Source organism: Sorex araneus, chromosome 8, assembly GCF_027595985.1.
Source record: "Sorex araneus isolate mSorAra2 chromosome 8, mSorAra2.pri, whole genome shotgun sequence".
Taxonomy (NCBI): Eukaryota; Metazoa; Chordata; class Mammalia; order Eulipotyphla; family Soricidae; genus Sorex; species Sorex araneus.
In genome coordinates, this window is record NC_073309.1 from 15,586,686 (window position 1) to 15,606,568 (window position 19,883).

A 19,883-nucleotide genomic window follows, 5' to 3' on the forward strand; every position below is an offset into this window, starting at 1 on the left:
GTAAAGCAGACGCCCTACACACTGTGCTCTCTCCGGGCCCCATCAGCTGTGTGTCCTGTCACTGCCTATTCCTCTGTTGGTTATGGCATACATTCTTTTGTGTGCATCTGAACACACACAGCTGTCCAGAATGAGGGCCGTGAATATTTCAAGGAGCCAATTCACTTCCGGATGCTTGTCTCAATATTTTCTTTCTCATTTGATGACTTGTATTGTGATTTTTATAAATAAAATCCACTTCAAACCTTCCTAGGGGGATGAAGAGGTAATATAGTTGTTAAGGCACTTGCCTTGCATGTGAATGATTCAGGTTTGATTTCCCACAGTCATATGTGGTCCCCTGAGAACCACAGGGAGGGATTCCTGAGTACAAAGCCAAGAGTAAGCTTGACTATCACCAGGAGTAACTCATGAGCTAGGAGTCGAATCTGAGCCAGCTGGATGTGGCTCCCTAACAAATGAAAAACAAAAACTTTCATATTTGTAATGCAGGTAAAATTGAAGAAAGGAAGAGAAGATAGGGATCCTGGAATCTCCTCCATATCACCCTGCCCTGCCACAGCCCCTCCAGTACATTGGAGGTACTCAAGCAACACCTGCTCTGCCCCAAATTATCAGGTTAGATCACGACCAAGTTTCTCTTTGGATTTGATGGGCTATGACCCCACACATACCAGGACTGGGCTTCTGTGTTAAGCATCAGTAGCCAATGCAGGTGATCATGCAAGAAGGTTATTAGGTCAGCACGCCCTGCAGAAAACCAATCCTTCATAAATTCAGAGGGATTAGTGGCAGGTTGGTGACTGGGAAGTGATTCCATACACAATGATGAAGTAGTCTGAGATTTAGGACAGAATGATAGACAACATTGGTGAAGCAGCGAAATTTGCCTCTCATTTCAGTTAAAACCAAGCATGAGTTCTGTGCCAAGCACATGGGAACAAAGGGATTTCCAGAGATCCTAGGCAAAAGACGCAATCCAGGTCTGCCCCGACCTTTCAAGTCTTTCGTGTTGTTTAACACTCATTGTTTGTTATTTTTTATTCCTAAAGCTCCCTAACTGCCATGCACTGAAAGCTCTGAACACCGCTAACCCCATACGCTGAATACCCAGGGTCTTGACAAGTCTGTGCCACTTGGTAGATCTCATACAATTGGTTGACAGAGACGAATGTTGTTAGAGAATGTGCCGTGTTGAATTACGTGTCAAGTTGGGAAAGGAAGAAGGGTAATCTGGATGTAATCATTTGGCCAGGGCTTTACAAGACAGGAAAAGTTTATTCAGAAGAGAAAAGAATCATGGATGGGTCATCTCCGGAGGAAGATGAAGGCCCTGGGGAAGCTGAAGGCCCTGCCAGGCTCCCGTGCGGAGGGCCTCCCTGGGGGACATGGCTGGTGCTGGGCCGCAGAAGCCCTGGAGGCAGGGTAGCTGTGTTTGATGCCTGCCAGATCTATAGTTGGGCTACATTTGTCATCCTCTCTTCTCAGATCCCTTCACTTTTAAACAGGAGACAGTTGATGTAAGCGTCCACGACACATAGGACTTTCGAACAAAGCGGATGGTTATTGTTCCAAGGGCTGCCCCAGGAGACTGCCTTTGAAACCTGGAGTCTGAAGCTTTGAAATCAGGAGAGATATGAGCAGGCCTGTGGCTAAGAGGAAGCAGACAGGCTGCATGAGATGAATAGGGTGCTTCTCCAGCGGTTCCGGGAGAAAGATGCTGTCCTGCGTCCTCCTCCTCACTTTTGACCTCCCCACTCCCCCAAACTAGGAACTGAATGTCCTCCCTGGCCCAGCACTGCCTGAGGATGCTCAGAAACTCTAGATTCTTTACCTTTGCTCTCGGTGGCCAGGGCAATAGTACAGTGGGTAGAGTGTTTGTCTTGCATGCAGCTGACTCAGGTTCAATCCCCAGCACCTTATATGGTATCCTGAGCCTATCAGGAATGATTCCCTGGGTGCAGAGCCAGGAGTATGCCCTGAGCATTGCCACGTGTGGCCCCCAAACAAAAACAAAAACAGCAAAAAATACATTTGCTCTCAGGATGCTCTTCATGGCCTAAAGTGAAATGCCATCTGGCTTCAGTACCTAGCATGGCTGTGATTTCTCTGAGGACCATGTTTTGCTTTGGGGGCACTGTGGCACCATCTATAGCCTCGTGTCTTCGTCTCTGTGTGTGGTAGAGGTTGAATAGATAACTCTTGGCCAGAATTCTGCCCATGTACCATGGTCCACAGTATTCTTGTCTATCTTCTTTTCTTGCCATTTTTGTTATGCAAAGGATTACTAGATAGTCCAGAACCATCTGCTCCTTTTCAAGTGGTCTTCAAGCCTCTCAGAGTACAACAGTTCAAGAAATACATTGGCAGGGAAGGCTAACACAAGAGGTTAAGCATTTGCATCTAAACAATGCAACTGACCTAGTTCAATCCCTGACATCACTTAGGATTACCAAAGCCCCACCAGGACTGGGCTATTCCTGAGCAGAGAGACAGGAATAATCTTTCAGCAGTGCTAGATAGGGCCCCCAAACCTCCCCCACCCTCCCAAATAGAAACACATGACATTCATTGTAGAGAGAGCCAAAGCAGATTCCGGGTTTAGGGAACTTTCAACTCAGCCCTTCTCCATGAAGACCTACTTTCCCGAGCATGGTTAGATTCTCACACTTCTGTCCCCATTCTCACACCTCTGTCCCCAGGGTGCACATCTGTCTTTCTCTGTCCTTGTTAGGAAGGAAATCAGTGTTAGTCCACATAGCCCCTATCACACTTGACTGAGACCTGGTGGTGATGAGAGTCCAGCAAAGAGTCTGGGCCCCTGGGGTCCTCAGCCATGTCCAACTCAGGGCGCCAGGCCCCCCATCCCTCTCTAATCTACCTCAGTGCAGTGGCTCAGCATCCCCCCACTCAAATCAATCATGTTTGTATTGTTCTGCCATTCTGAAATATTTCTCAGAGAAATTGTATTGCTATGACATGCATGGCAGAGAAGGGGAGCCCCAGACTGCACCCAGTGGAAAAGATACCATGAGGCCAAATCCAGTCTAAGTGGGGACTGTCTTCTCTGCTCAAAGATTAGTTTTCTATGAATTGCCAAGAATAACTTTCTGGTTTTTTGGGTGATGATGGAATCGAAAGAATTGGAAAGGTGTTTCTCTGCTTTCTGATTATCTTTTAAAGTAATAATAATAATGTGTGGGTTTTCTCCTCGGTCAACATTGAATAGATTGCCTAGTAGTCAATAGACTTGAACTCTTTTTTGTTTTTTTCTCTCTGGATCACACCTGGCGATGCTCAGGGGTTACTCCTTGCTCTGCACTCAGGAATCACTCCTGACAATGCTCAGGGGACCATATGGAATGCTGGGAATCAAACCTGGGCCGGCCGCATGCAAGGCAAATGCACTACCTGCTGTACTATTGCTCCAGCCCCTAGACTTGAATTCTTAACAAAGAAAAGTCATAAGTTTTGGATGATGATGGCATTAACCATAGGAATCCATAACTGTGTGCAATCACAATACTGTCATTTGTGGACCTTGTGACGTCACCTTTGTCGTCAGCCCCTCCTGTCTGTGAGATCTTATGCTGTGCATTTGGTAGGTGGAGGAGGGGGTCTTCTCTCATGCAGCAAGCGGATCTTGCCATGCCGTGTCCACTGGACCCAGCGTTTCTTTCCATGACACCCCTGCAGTGGCTGCATTTCCTGCCAAGGTCTGGCAAGGGCAGATTTCCTCACTGCTTGCCCCCTGCCTTTCCCTCCAGGCTGAGGGAGATGTGCCCGTGCCCTGTGGCCTGCTCAGGGTCTGCAGCTCTCTGTGAGTGATCACCTTGTCTGGTACGAAGCATCAGTCATCAGATCCCAGGCCCAGGCTGAGCATTAGGGGAAGGTTCTAGAGCTGCATCCCTCAGGCCTCCTCCAAGTGCAGTCAGAACTCTGCAGGAGGGTGAGGGGGGGCTACTTTCAGACAGGGAACTGAAACTTGGACCAGTGACCAAGTTCTGCAGATTCTATCTAAGAAATAATATTTTTGACCATTGCATCCAGCACAGTGCCCAATGCCAAAATCATGGTTTACATTTAAGTTTGGGGACGAGATGAGGGGTTTGGCCATACCTGGAATGTGCTCCGGTCAGTCCCAGTTCTGTACTCAGGAGTGACCTCTAGTGGAGGTCAGGGACCATATGTAGTGCTAGAGATCCAATCAGCATCACTCACCTGCAAGGACCTTGCTTATTCCCCACATTCTCTCTCTGGCCCCCTAAATTCATTTTCTAACTTGCTGGTTAAGATATTTTCAGAGACGTTGGTCAATAGATGAGGGGTATAGACCAGTTCGATATAATGAAAATCTTACGGCATCGAGAGATGCAGATGTCAGAGTCGAGAAGGCATAAACAAAGAAAACCTGGAGCTGGAGCTTGCTTTGCATGTGACCAATGCAGGGCTGGTCCCCAGAACCACATATGGTCCCCTGAGCCATGCCAGGAGTGATCCCTGAGCTCAGAGTCAGGAGTAAGTCCTGAGCACTTCCAGGTGATGTCCAAAGAACAAGAAAGAAAGAGAGAGACAGAGAGAGAGAGAGAGAGAGAGCCTGGTTGCTTTTCTGAAGCTATAAGAGAGATTTGACAGACCCAGCAGCAGAAGCCTTCTAGACTCCTGATTAGACTGAAAGTAGGTCAATATGCCTGTCATGCCCCACTCATAACTGAAGTTCAGACTCATGCGATAACCCAGGTACACAATTGTCCACAATAGTATTGTCTCTTTTCATCTTCCTCTCTTATCAATGGCATTGGTGAGACAGGTTCACTTGCGCCATTTGAAAAGTTTTTTTTTTCAAGATGAAAGGAAAGTGTATAGTAATTCTGTGTGTGTGTGTGTGTATGTGCACATGTGCATGCATGTGTGCAAGTCCTGGGGAAGTATCTAGAGAAAATTTCTATGAGAATTTCAGAGTCTTGGTATGGGCAGATGATTTTTCTGATGATCTTCAAGAATGCCAAATTGTGTGCTTGTAGGCAAAGGAATTCACCTTCTCTCCCCTCTGTGATTGTCCCCTCCCTACCTCTACTCCATACAGGGTAGCAAACTGTCAGGGAAATATGTCAGTGGATTGCTCCCGCCTGCCACTCGGAATGAACCTTACTGGACCTAGAGAGGTGTGGTGAGGGTTCTAAGTGCTCCCTTTCCTTTGTGGCCTGTACAAGTCACCCCTCCAAGGCCAAATTCATCTTTGTGCCTACAGACTGTTCCATGTATTGCCCGTCCACTGCTGGCCCTTCCTAATATTTGTATACAGTAAGATTCATAGTCAAGAACTCACATTTCTATCTAACTCATTTGCAGTCTGGGGTGGGTGGGAGGTCAGAGGGTTGAGCATACACTTTGAGGTCCGTTCATCCCTGGTACTGCATGGTCCTGATCACCACAGCAAGCAACCTCCAGCACAGAGATTGGTGGCCTCAAAACCAAAAAAGAGGAGAAAAAAAAGCTGCAACTGTTTCCCTCATATACTGTGAGCAAGGAAACATTCGTGTATCTTTTTTTATGTATGAAGAGTCAAATAACAAAATAGCATTCTGTTCCTTAACTTAATTTTACATTGTAAATGGACAGCCCCACTTAATTCTGAGAAAATGTGTTGTTTGCTTCTGAACATCTAGCCCCTGAGAGAATGCTCCGATATTACCTCAGACATCAGTCACATGACCAGAAAAACAGTGCGGTTTACTTTTCTTACTATGAGGAGATAGTAGCAGACTGTTTATCATAAACTGAAATCTCTTTTGTGTGTGTGCGTGTGTGTGTTACTCTGATTTTGTAAATCTGGTTTGCAGGTAAGTTGATTTCTTGCTTCACTGTCTCTAACTTTGGTCATGACCAAAGGTCTTTGCTGTTCTTCATTTCACTTGGGTGCACTTCCTCTGTTCAGTAGCATGGTAAAGTGCTGGAATTCTCAGCCTTTTTTTAAATATAAAATCATTGGACTACTTCCCTAAATGAGTGTCCTAATTTTTATATGCAGAAAGCAGCTAATTGTAACTGTTGACCGAAGTGCTATAGATCCAAGCAGCCTGTGCCCAAATTCTGGCCTTCCCTGACTGGGTGAATAGGGCACCATTATTTTATCTGTCTGTGCCTTGATTTCCTCCTTAGGAAATAAAGAAAATTTAACTTGCTGGATAAGATGCCTGTTTCAGAAGGTTGTTTTAGAAATAAATCGTTTATTATAGGCGAGTACTTAGCCCAGGACCTGGCATATTTCAAACTCTCAATAAATGTTGGCAGTCATCTTTGACTGCTTGGATAAAGTTGTTTCTACATAATAGTCTATGCTAGGGGCTTTCGGGAGAGTTTTAAGAGTCTGCATCATGTGTACCTGACTACAATCAGGCCCTGAAATCCTCAAAGATATTAAATGCTTCACTTGGCATCTGAAGTATTTGGGAAAGATCGATCACGCTTTTCAAACTTAGTACTTGCCCAAACCCATGGATTTACTGTCAGTCAGGAAGGATCTTCGGGTTATTCAGCCTTTTCTTCTTAATACCCATTAAATTTGCACCATGATAGCATATTTACTGATTTTTAACTTCTTTCGAGAGCAAACCAATTGGTTCAACACTCTTATTATCAAAAATGAATAATTTGGATCAAGCGCCAACAGCATGACAGTCCTTAAAAGATAAACAAACTATGAATTACACTTGCCATTTGACACCCAGAGCTAAAAATGCAGTAGATATTTAAAATTAAAAAAAAAATTACAAACCTAGTTTTGCAGCTGCTTTCCATTTCTCCAATCAGCCCAGTTCCATAGAGGGTGAGCTGGACAGCTAAAGATGAGTAGAAATGTGATTTCTATATTTAAAACACGCCAGTCTTCTCTGTATGTAGGACCAGAAGGAGTAGACTAGCCATCTGGCGGAGTTCTACCTGTGGAGGGAATATCAAGCAGTAATCTTGGGCCAGAAAGGCATCTGCAGGGCCCTAGGTCCACACTAGACAGTGAGAGAGTTTTGCCTTAGTTTTAAGGTCAGGAGAAGCCAGCTCTGAGGTATGGAGGCATCAAGGGCTGAGACCTACCCGGTGAATGAATTGAGGGTCTTGTCTGGTTGAGTGGTTGGGGACGGGTGAAGTAGATGGAGGGACATGAGCTGGGTAAGAGTTGTGAACATCTCACCAGCCATAGTTATATGGCAATAGATCTTGCATTGGAAAACGGACATCCTCCAGAAAAAACGGCTTCCATTGTGAATGGAGTTTCTGTCGAGCCATGGGTATTACTGTCATAGATCGAGAGATGGGTTCATTCTTAGCAAAGGAACATAGAAGCAAAAAGAAATCAAGTCTAAGGAAAGAAGTCAGGGTTGGAGCAATAGTAAAACACGTAGGGTGTTTACCTTGCAAGGGCTGACCCGGATTTGACCCCCAGCACCCCACTTGGTTTCCTGAGTGCTCCTAGGAGTGACCTTTGAGCACAGAGCCCGGAGTAAAACCCTGGCTCCACCCGGTGTAGCCTCCCAACAAACATACAATGACAACAAAAACAAGTCAGTAAAATAAGTTAATGTTCTTCAGAGACCAGTGTGGTTGTTGTCTCATTATTTTGAGACAGAAAATCTCAAAAATTTGCAAAGCAAGTTGTTGCTTCCTATTTTCAGCCCAGACATGCCTGTTATGACTTTAGTATTTGACCATGTAGGTCACCCTAACATTTTCCTAAAGCTTGATCACATTTTTGTTTGTTTCTTTGCCTGCTATCATCCGCCTCCCTCCCTCACCCAAAGAAAAAGTTTTTAAAGTTAAATTGCTGGCAGTTTAAGGCAAAATAAAACATTTTCTTTTGGAGAAACCTTTTCGTCTTTCTTATAGGTGTTCTCAGGATCTAGAACATGGTAAATAAACTCTATGTGAGTTATAGAAGATGTGCTTAGATTAGTCCTCTTACTGTGATGTTTTGTTTCATTTTATTCTATTCAGTAGAGAAATCATCCTGACAAAGTGGGAAGGGCTGAATCTTTGGAGCAAGGGGAATCTAGATTTGAATTCCCATTCTGCTGCTAATTAGCTTTGTTATCTTGGGCAAGTTATTTAACTTCTCTGAGGTTTAATTCCCTTCTCTTTTAAGAGGTAGTGATGGAATAAAACAAGCCCCTCCCAGTGCCATTGGGAAGCTTAATTAAAAGAAAAACATGCACATAGAAACACTGAGGCAATCTATTTGGAGGAAATGGGGTATATAATAAGCATCGAATAAGATGGAAGCTTCCAGCATGGCAGTCATTAATATGGCCAGGGAGAGAAAGCAAAACTCCATCATTTGGGCGAGAAAAGGGGATAAAATTCAGAGTAGCTGGAAGTTTGCTCATATGCTAGATGACTGTTTGTTTATTCATTTCCCAAAGATATTACAAAGGCTGTGAATATTTATTTAGTTCTGCTCCCAATAGCCTTTCTAATAGGGAATTATTTGGGTACAACGAAAGACATTTGTAAATGCGGCTGATAAGACTGGCATTGGACAAGGAGTGTTTTGTTGGACACAAGAATTCTATTGTCCCTGGCTTCAGTTGTCAAGTGCCCGGGGAACCCAGAATTTATGGTGGCAGCACAATGCGCCTTTCAGGGCTGGACGAAAGAGCTGTGAGATTCCGCTACCCGGCTTTTCAGGGCTTCTAATCTTTTTATCGGCCCTAGACAATGCCGGATTCAGCTGCTGCCTGCGCCTCCTGACTGTCCATTGGCCATCAGGTATTGTGCGGTAATTACCATGGTGACAATGGCCTCTCTCTACGCCCGTCCATTGGCGTTTTGGAAAACGCCAAGGTTGTCACTTTGTATTAGGTACTTCGAAAGGCATAGCTTACTTAGCAAAACCACCAAAGAGAGATCAAGATCATCGTGTTCCAAGTTTGATTTAAAGGACCGCTGTGTCAAATCTATTCGGAGCCCAAGATCTCTTTATGGATGTTTGCTTGTAATTACAGTCAGATGTGGCACGTTGCCTCTGGACAGGCAGTGGGGAGCTGGCCTTGGAGTCTTTGCAGGGAGGCCCGAGCACTGGGCAGCTGGCAGTCCTTGACTTCCCTGCGGGGGTGGAGGCCTCTGCTTGGTTCTGGAACTTGGAGGCATCCCTGACATTCACCAAGACTTTGATTTGTCATCTGAGAAAAGAAGGGTGTGGAAGAGACTCACAGATGAGTGTCAGTTATAGCTGGCATGATCTTATGTGAACACATGCAAATGGATTCGAGTTTGTTTGATCCAAATGCTTATGCAGGTCTTGGTGAATAGGAATTTTTATTTTTAACTTTATACAGTTAAAATAAAAGGCTCATCTTTACCTTCTTCTCCTCCCTGCTACTGACTTCAGTTTCTGTTCTGAGTGTGGTATTTTATGTATTATTTATTCTTCACTATAACTATTTACTGCCCTTGACAATAATCATGCAAAATAGTAGTTAGTGCTCCCACCTTAGATAGAGGAAACTGAGAGTCAGAAAGTTCTTTTTTTAAATGTGCATGTTTGATTTATTTTTTTAATAAAATTGTTCATGATGATTTGTTACATTCAGTATTCAACACCAACCCCACCACCATTGCACCTTCCCTTCACCATTTTTTCCAATTTTCCCAACTACCCCTCAAGACTACCCCTACTTCAGGCCCTGAATAATTTATTTTATATGGCTTGTTATAAATTACTGGTAAAAAAGATTAAAAAAATGTTTCCTTAAAAGAAAGTGTGTGAAAATTACTGTATCTCACTGTGGAGCCATTAAGCCCTTGTAGAAGAGATTGCTAACATGTTGTTATAGGTTAAGGCTTGTGTGTTTATATTTTGTTAATCTGAGATTGGTTGCCTTCTACTTTACATCCCATCCAATGTGGTGGGGGACTCCTGGTTTATCAGTGATGTAGAGTTTGAGATGTCTTTGCAGCCATATGCTCCAGGGATTCCGTATATTTTTAAAGGGGTGTATAGCTGGAGTTAAATTTTTAACTGGATGGTGACTTTGGGTGATCTCTGATGACTCAGCCTGATGTAGGGTCCAGAAGCATCTCTGCAACTTGTTAATCTCTTTCAAGATTTATTTATGAGTCTCTGAGCCATGGCTGGTTAATGAGTTTACTTGGACCCAGAGGTGGTTCATCACAGAAAGTTCTTCTTTCCTGAAGTCAGACGAGGTCAGATTATGTAAAGTCTGGATTTTAAGTCTTGCTTCCTTACACTCACTACCTTATCACTTGTAGAATTTTTTTTTTCATAAAAATTCATCATCTACAAATCTATGTGACAAAGCATGTATCACCATATGGTTTTGAAACGTAGGCAGTAACAGGAAAGAACAGCTTCCAGTGGAGAATATTAATTGGGTTTGTTCATCTCTTTAGAGATGTTGAGAAAAACATGATATGCACAGAAGGAAGAGATCCAGTCTGCAGGATACCCAGGTCTGCCTCTTCTGCTGCCCACAGAGTAAGAAACACACAGTCACAAGGGCACACAGCCACTCCTGACCCATTGGTTACTTCATCTAAGAGAAGTTTCCAAGATAGTAATTCTGCCATTAGAAAAGTGAAGTACAGGTGTTATGATACCAAATAGTGAGATAATGTGTGCTCCTACCCCAGAGGTGTAGACACAGTTGGGAAGTGGGTTTGCTTATTGGTTAATAGGTGCAAGGAGGAAGTGGACTCGGTGGTGATCGAGCCCAACTAGGTGGCTTCCTCGCTTTTTTGCTCTATGCGCTGAGACATTGACCACTTAGCTTTAGGTTCTGCATCTGAAAACTACACTTGTCATTTCTCTGAGCATCTCAGTTCCTGTCAGTGTCATCTCATTTCCTTAAAGCCACCATCCCTTCGTTACACACAGATAGTGTGTGCAGCCATTTTTGAAGCCTGCAAGGTTTGTAAAAACAATTAGTTTTAGTCACCTGGACTTGGAATACTGTTAATGATAGGGTTCCATGCATACAGTGTTCCAACTCCATAGTCTCCACCATTGTGTCTGCTTCCCCTCTACCATTGTCTCAGGGAGCCCCCTGAACCCTCTACTGCTCCATCTCTCACACATAGCACTGCACTGTAGCACTGTCCTCCCATCCTTCATGGATTTGCTCGAGTGGGCATCAGTAACGTCTCCATCGTGAGACTTGTTGTTACTGTTTTGGGCATATCAAATATGCCACGAGTAGTTTGCCAGGCTCTGCTGTGTGGGAGGGATACTCTCAGTAGCTTGCTGGGCTCTCTGAGAGGGATGAAGGAATTGAACCCTGGTCGGCCACGTGCAAGGCAAACATCCTACCCACTGTGCTATCGCTCCAGTCCTTAAGTAGGTTTAGAAATTGCTTCCTAATATGGAATGGTTGAAAATTACCTTTTACTCATGATTCCTGTCATCTATCATAAAACATCTTAGAAATAAGAAACAAGAGGCATCAAACTATTTCCAAACGTAAAAACTTGCCAAAAGATAAAGTGTCCACAGCTCTTGCAAATCTATTTCCCTACATACATCTGTCAACACTCACAAGAAAGAGTGCTCTAAATGAATTAGCTTTGGGGTTTTGGACTGTACCTGTACTCCTCACATATAGTATTTTTAATTAAACTCTTTCAGCCATTTCTGCTCCTGTCTCCCTGCCCCAAACCTGCCCCTCCCCCAGCACTACTGCATGTTATTTTTGCAGTGCTGTTGATAATAACCCTATATACATGTGGCTAAATTCTAGAATAGAACCCAGCCATGGAGATTTTCAAGCCAAACGTTTAATTTGGACCAGAGGGCAGCACAATTAATGGACCAAGGGTAAGGCCATGGCCCTGCATGCATGGAGCTGGCTATATATTCAGAGCTCAGTGAAATAAATCTGCCTTAATCCCACCCCATCCTTCTTGATTTTCTTCTTAGTTTTTGTTCACGACTCGAGTTGCGTATCCATCCCACACTGCACCCTGGGTTACATGGTGTTCCTTTTTCTTCTTCCTGAAATAATATATAGTGTGGAATGTCCACACCTCCAGAAGTTCTGAACTGTGGGTTGCCAGCCACAGCCATGGAGGGAACCGGCCAGGGGTGCTGGTGCCATATCTGCAGAGACTCCAGAAGGGAGCACTGACTGCCCTTGACAAATGAAGGGCGGCATGCGGAGAGGAGCTGGGGTCCCCGCAGTGCTGGATTGTATTTTCCTGGTTCAAGAGAGAACATAAGAGGATAGGACTGGGGAGAAAATGATCACTTCTTCGGAGATCACCAGTGCATGGGGACATGAGTTTTCACTGTGCCCATCCAGTCCTCCAGGACCTGACTAGCTCCTTCCCCCGTCAACTCTGTTAAAAGCATGTGAATGACTTCGATTTCATGTGCTCATTATTTTTCTTTTCTTGGGAACATGGTTTAACTGTTTGTCAACTTTTGCTGCAAAATTCTTTGATCCCCCTGTGACCAGAACTTGGAGGGAATTTACCCATCCAGTTTTCCTTTCTTCCAGACCTCTTGGTTGTCTGAGCCTTTGGTGAAAGGCATTTAGTAGGACACATTTAGGCAGGAAGTAAACAATGCAAGGGAAACTAGCTCCATTTTAAATATATATATACATATATATACATACAAATGTATATTTACACTTCTTAAATTATTTTGATTATTACTTGTTTTTTTGTGAGGGCTTAGGCAATCCTGACAGTGATCTGGGCACAAACCCAAGATTCTCACATGCAAAGCAAAACGCATAAAGCCTATGCGCTAGTTTTTTGAGCTCTGCCCCATCCCTAACCTTGAAGATTAATATTTATTATTGTATTTATTATTGACTGATAGGTGTGGAGAAGCAGAGCAGAAGACCATCAACAGCACAGTTCATAGTGCTGGATTCTGATCCCACTTCAGGTGTGACTCTCTTCCAAGAGTTCTGCTCCTTTGAGTGGTGGGGTGAGGTGGCGTACATGAGCCCCAGGTGGCTGTATACCTTCAGAGAGAATATACTGGGGAGGGCCATGGCAAATGTGCACTCGGTCCATGTTTAAGTCTCCTAGGGATCTCTGGCTGAGTAGCTTATTATTGCCTCTTATAAGTGGAGTTAACGAATCCACTGGCTTATTCTTACTTGGGGTTTCATGTGCAGCAGAATCCCCACCCCCGGCTCATTTATCTTTTCTGTATGGTTAACCAGAGCTTCCTGATAGCTTGGCCATCTAACCCAGCATTTTTAACCAGGGGCCATCAGGATACTCTAGTGGGACCACAAGTCACTGTTGCATTAATCGGAACACACAACATGAGAGTAGGGGCCATCTGATAGGACAAAGGGAACTCACCGAGAGAAAATAAGGTCAGAAATGGGCCATGGTCAGAAAAAAGGTTGAGAAACACTGGTGTTTTCATTCATACTTCTGTCCCAAGATGCTGCTTCTCCTAGAGTAAGGTTTCCAAGCACACATCACAGGGTATGAAATTTCTTGACAGCTTCTTGAATCATACAGTTTCACTTTGCTGTGTTCTATTTATTCTCCAGGGACTCTTGAATTCACATAAAAGTGAGGTTTTCTACTTCGGATTCACATAAAAGAGTCTATTTGGGGAGGTGGCTCCTTTGCATGGGGCGGGGGGTACATTTGCAAGACTGGCTACCAATTGTAACCTGGTCATAAGCAGGATCATTCCTCATCCTTTATGTTCCATGAACTGCCCAAGTGTTTCTTTTTCCCTCCATGACTCTGCATATCTGGGAATGGTTTCTTGTGAACTTCCGGGGACTAATTCACAGTACAATAATGTCTCCTGCTGTAGTTGCCAAAAGAAGTTGCCATGAAAACATTTCAGTATCACTGTATTACTATTCTCCCATTGCTCACCGATTTGCTGGAGAAGGCACAAGTAATGTCTCCATTTTGAGACTTGTTACTGTTTTTGGCATATTTAATATGCCACGGGTAGCTTGCCCTGCTCTGCTGTGCAGGCGAGATACTCTCGGTAGCTTGCTGGGCTCTCCAAGAGGGACGGAGAAATCAAACCTGGGTCAGCCACATGCAAGGCAAATGCCTTACCCACCGTGCTATCGCTCCAGCCCTACATTTCAGTAAAGTCACATTTTATCTTCACAACTTTAGCTTACGAGAGCTCTTGTTTGTTGTGTTGTTATGGATTATGCTTTAAAAAAGGTACCTAGAGTTGAAGAACTATTAGATTGAACCAAGAACAGTAGATTTGGAAATGAAGGAAGTACAATATATCAAGTCAGACTGTGAAGCCGGGACATCCTTACTGTAAGCTGAATTGGTCCAAGAAGGTGTGGGATGCTCAAGAACCCATTTCTGCTATTGTATTCATGAATTTCTGCCAGCTGTCAGCTTCCTTGGTTCAGATCTTAAGGAGGACAGCTGTTCAAATACTTCATACTCTTCTCTTCATTCATTCAACAAATATACACCACCCAGCTGTTCAAAGCCAGGAAATACATTAGACACTGCAAGATAGGAAGATGAATCTAAGCAGAAACTGGCAGAACACAGCACCTCCCTCCCACTATCCCCAACCTCCCTGACCCCTACAGAAAGTGTAGAGTGTGGTAGAGTAGAGAAGTGGGGAGAAGGGGTGGGCCTGTAGTCATGACAAAGAATCACAGCTCTTCCAGCTCCATGCTCTGTCTACTGGTATATGAGGCGACACCTCCTATCACAAGCCTTCACAAATCTTCACTATCCCTCGGCCTTGAGCCTAGCATCCCTTGAAGCCTCCACAACAGAGCTTCCCCTGGAGGGAGCCTTACTTTGCATTTCAGAGGGGTTCTATCAGGATCTAGCTCTCAGACTTTCTTCTCCCAGATCAGTTGTTAGAACACATGCATGTTGGTTGTCTATAGTTAGAAGTTGGATAAATGACTGCTTTGGTCTTTGTTCTCCAAGTGCTTTGTGCACCTCTGATGAATTATGCCCTAAAACCATAACAGGTTTTCTCACTTTCATTCAATAGTGATTATTTATTTATGTGTATCTCTCTTCCTCCCTCCCTCCCTCCCTCCCTCTCTCTCTCTCTCTCTCTCTCTCTCTCTCTCTCTCTCTCTTTCTCTCTCTCTCTCTCACTATCTCTATCTCTCTCTCTCTCACTTCAAGTATATAGACTATTAAGATTTTTTCTTTTTTTCATCTTTTTGGGGCCACACCCAGTGGCATTCAGGGGTTACTCCTGGCTCTGCACTCAGGGATCATATAGCTTGGAGGGTGAAGTCGGGGTAGGGCATGCTTGGGATCAATCCTGGGTCAGCTGTATGTAAGGCAAGCCCCATACCCACTATACTATCTCTCTAGTCCCCTTGGGACTACTAACTTCTAAGAGCAAAGTTTGATATATGCCACTCGATCTCCCCAGTGTCTAGAATTGTACCAGTGTATTGATGTTTGTTCCCTTGCGATCACTAACGATCCTTTCCCTTTTTGCAGAATTTGCTGTCTTTTCTGCATTGTGGCCGTGTGACACTCCTGCTGTTATTGTTGACCGTCAATCAGATGGGTGGAGTGTGTTACAGAAATTGGCAGCAAGTGTCCAATGGGTGAGAAGGTAAGATGAACTGGCCTCATTGAATGATTCCCATGCTCCTATCATGTAGAAATGGAAAGTGTATCCCTAAAGTCCCTCCTCAAACCTTCTTCACACCTGCCTTGACTTCTTTGAAACTTCACCCCATGTAAGAAAAGCTGAGGGGCAGTAAGGCTTGAACTCTGGGATTTCAAGGGATATGTTTATCCCCTTCTATTATTGGGTTTTCTTTATTGAACATCTCAGATGTTCTAGTAAATGGATGGTTGGTCTTGTTTCATTATTATTTTTTCTTTTAGTATAAAAGATCCATAGGGGAAAGAAGGAGCCAAAGGGAAAGAAACTTATTTACAAAGTACTCAGGACTCTGCTAACCAGATTGCCTCAGTTTACTACTAGGTTGCTTGCCCCCTACTCCCTTCTTTTGGAAAGAATTTTATAGACAGGAAGAGGTAGCACATGCCCCATAAGGAAAGGAGATGCCTGGAAAGTAGGATCATTTAGACCTCAATAGACTGGGCACTGGATTTTAAGCAGGAGGCCCTGAAGTACTCGGGCCATTTACTGTGCCTGCAAGTTTCTGACCTACTTTGGTTGGAGCTAGGGTCTCTCACTGTTCCTAATCTTTAGAAGGCTATGAATGTGTTTACCTCTCCATCTGCATGGTGGTAACAGGGAGCTTCTTTCAAAGACATTCGAATATCTAGAGAAAGATTTGAGGTCTCCAGCTGAAGAAATTTCAAATAATTTCAAAGTTTAGGAATAGAAGTGTAAGAAACAATACAAGCATAGCATTAATTCTGCCAGCGTGTCTTTGCACACATGAGGTTTCTAGGCTTCTCTATCTGAATGTCTCTCATTTATTCCTACCTGAATATCTAGCAGATGCATTACTTGAGAGGGCAGAAAATTATACCGATTCAATTGTCTTAAGTTTTACTATGTCCCACTACATTTCTGTAGTAGCTTCAAAATTTACCAGAGCAGAAACATGGAAAGGACCTTAATCCTTTACCTCCAATGGAAAGTTATTCCTCTTGAGACCTATGAATTCTTCCCTGATTATCACTGCAATAGTTTATGTCTTTCTTTCCTTTCTGCCACTTTCTAAATGCAAGCCCCTCCTCTCCCTGAATACTGTGTGATGACCACCAAGGTGATCTTTATGTATTGAGGGCTACTTCTCGCTTATAACTCCAGCACAATCCTTCTTCCATAGATACCCTGAGCAGATGTCTTTCTGTCCAGATGTTACATTTCTCCCCCATGCTGTGTAGCAAACTCCTTGCACCATGTCAACATGCTACCACTCTTATGTTTTGTGGACCAGAACTATTTCTCCCTGTTTTCCCTCACCAGACATACCATGCTCATATCTACTGCATGGCATCACCCACATTTCCTTTACCCGCACCCCTAGAATCTCTCTTCCCTTAGAAGCATGCACCCATTTTATATCTTTGTTTAGACCTCACCCTCTCTCTGGAGGTGTCTGATTCCCTATGCATGTCTCATAGTGTCAGAACTCTACTAGAGATTATGTCACACTAACTGAGGTTTCCACATTGGGAGATAACTTTCTGTTTCGTTGTCCTCCCAGCCAGACCTGGAGGTTCTTGAGGTTACGATGGATTTATTGGACCACCGCACTCCCAGTTGCCAGCACTGTATCTAACCCAAAGTGGGGCTCTCAAGAAGTGATTCTTAAACATAAGAACGTAGCTTTTAAATATATATTGAATAGATTAAGAAGGGGGGAGGCTGGGTGGTGCTACTCTCACTGCACAGAGAAAAGTCAGACTAATGACAGCTAACAGATGTGAGTGCTTGCTCTGTGTCTGCACTTAAGGTCTTTAAAGCTATTATCACCTTTCTCATTTCTTGCGAAAAGCCCGAGGTGGCCACTACTATTAGCATCCAGGATTTTCTGAAGGAGAAAACCAAGGCTTAGAGACGATAGAGGATTTGTTTATAACCTCAGTATTATCGTTTTTTAGCCTTAAAAACGTCTCCCGTTGAGAATTCTGACTTTAACATGAGATTCTCTGTCTTTTACCTTTCCCCTGGAACAAATCTGCTACATTGTGAACAAAATGCCTTTTCCTCTATGTAAGGCCATAAGCTTTGTCTGCAGTTCACACCATAATATCCTATCAGTGATCATCTCACAGGTGGGACAACTGTCAATCTTTGGTGGTCTCCCTATGGCTGCCAGCTCTTTTAACTCCTATTTAAATGTAGGTCTATTTGGGGACACGGTTTCAATTGCAGACCCTGCCTGACTGCTGTCCATGCTCTGGTCAATGTTAGTTTGGGGAATAAACCAGGGAATGAATATACATTGAGTGGGAGCCTGGGGTACACTTCCCAGCAAATGTACACCCCGTGAGATTGGAAATAGTCTGACCGACTTCTTGGCTCACACATTTGCACTCATTTTCTCTGAAGCTGGCTAAGCAGACAAAATTCATTCCTCCTGTGGCAATGTCTGTGAATGATGAGCCTCTCATTTCTGCCCATCCGAATGGGTCTGCTTATTTCCCCGGCCCTCTGAGTTTCTCAATAGGAAAGGGAACGGACGTTTCCTATTTTCCTAGATAATAGGGACAATTAGAGTGAAGCATCAATGAGAGAGAGTCAGAAGTTAAATAGAAAGTACTTGAATTTAATTTCCCTTCATGGAAATCGGCTAGATTTTTTTCTCCCACTTAGAAATTAAGAACTGCTCCTTTTCAAGAGTTCTGTATAGCTTTTATACCATATGGAGGAGAGGAGGTAAACTATTCTAATGCTTGAAGCACACTTAAAAAAAAAACTACAGCATGGTAGTGATGGAAAGGCTTTGATCTTGCAAGATAAGATTCATGTTATACAGAGAGGAATTTTGTGCCTCCAGGGAGGAAAGGACGTGCTTATGAGCCGACTACAAGGTTTTGAAAGAATAAAGCAAAACTAACCAACAACTTTGGCTCCAGACTCCAATTCTTGATCCTCGCTCAGCTCAGGCTGCATTTCTTAACAGGTGCCTCTGACAGGACCTAGCACACTGGCAGAGATAAAAGATAAAAGGGCACTTTCCCTTTCCTCAAGGATTATACAGACAAGGAGTTCTGTATAAAGCACTCAGAATCGGAGTGCGAAGGGAAAGGAGATCTGGGGTAGGGAGAGAGAAGGACTTTTAGCAAAGGGTGGTGACGTGTTTGGGGCTCACAGAGTTTCTAGTGGACTAGGGGGAAATGCGCTTGAACTTCCTTGCTACACACCTGTTTTACTTAGGTACTTCCTCGGAGCAGGGCGGGAATTATGGGACAGCAATGGGATCTGGCATCTCAGCCTCCTTGCTGGGCTGCTGGCAGGAAGCTGGGACACGCGACTTTCTCAAAGTGAAAGGATTTGCCTCCCTCAATGCTGATTAGCCCCGGGCACACATTGAGATTCTCCTGCGTGGTGATCAGCAGGCGCTGCTGGTCACAGGTCAAGCAATTATCTTTCATTTCCATAAAAATCAATCCCCCAGCGCTGCTGGGGACAATTCACCTGCACTGGAGGATCTACTGGGCTCTGCATTGCCCCTGACAGTTTGAAACGTTGGCAGCCAGCCTCCAGCCCCCCAGTGCCTGCTGGGTCTGTCTGTGAATGCACATTTCCTATTTCGGGATGTAGGCCACTGTGGAGAAAGAGGCCAAGTATCTGTCTGTAACTGGTGTCACTAGAATCATAAACAGACACTCAGTTCACTTGCTGACTACTTTGCAGATCTCCGTTGTGTACAATAAGGCTGTCACTGCCAAGATCAACTAAAAATTACAGCGCCTGCAGGTACGAGGCAGTGTGATGGACTGGCCTTGCCCGCAGCCATACTAATGGGAAAGTCTCCAACCAAAGTGGTGGTGATCTTGTTTAATTTCACTCAGGGTGAGTGATGAAAAAGCAGAGCCTGCTCCTGATTGTGGCATGAAGAGGTGGTATTCATTCATCATGTCCATGGGTCCAAGATGGGGCTCCGTCCTTTGCATACCTTGTCTTGCTTGACATCAAAATTTTGAGTGGTGTGAGCATTTATCATGATTCTTTTATAGAAGAAGATGCCAAGATTCAATGAGGTTGATAAACTTGCCAAGTTCATTATTATTATACATTGTTATTATACATTATAATTAGACATGATTCATCATAGACACATGATTTATTATACACGATCTCTCATGGGTAGAGCCAGAGTCTTCACTCCAGTTTCATTATATCTTGCCTCCCAGTCTTTTCCATGGTGGAGGGCAATTACATTCCAGTTCATTTAGCAGGGTCTTGTGCTTAATCTTCACTACAGACAGCT

At 44.0% G+C, this 19,883-nt stretch overlaps 1 protein-coding gene across 3 annotated transcripts in view; it reads left to right on the plus strand.

Annotated features, from left to right (window-relative positions):
- The window catches only part of CDH11 (cadherin 11), a 166,022-nt gene that overhangs the window by 51,339 nt on the left and 94,800 nt on the right, over positions 1 to 19,883 (plus strand). For all 3 annotated transcript variants that reach the window (XM_055145228.1, XM_055145229.1, XM_055145230.1), the window contains exon 2: positions 15,454 to 15,571. The gene's annotated coding sequence lies outside the window, so the exon portion shown is untranslated. The remainder of the gene's footprint in view (positions 1 to 15,453; positions 15,572 to 19,883) is intronic.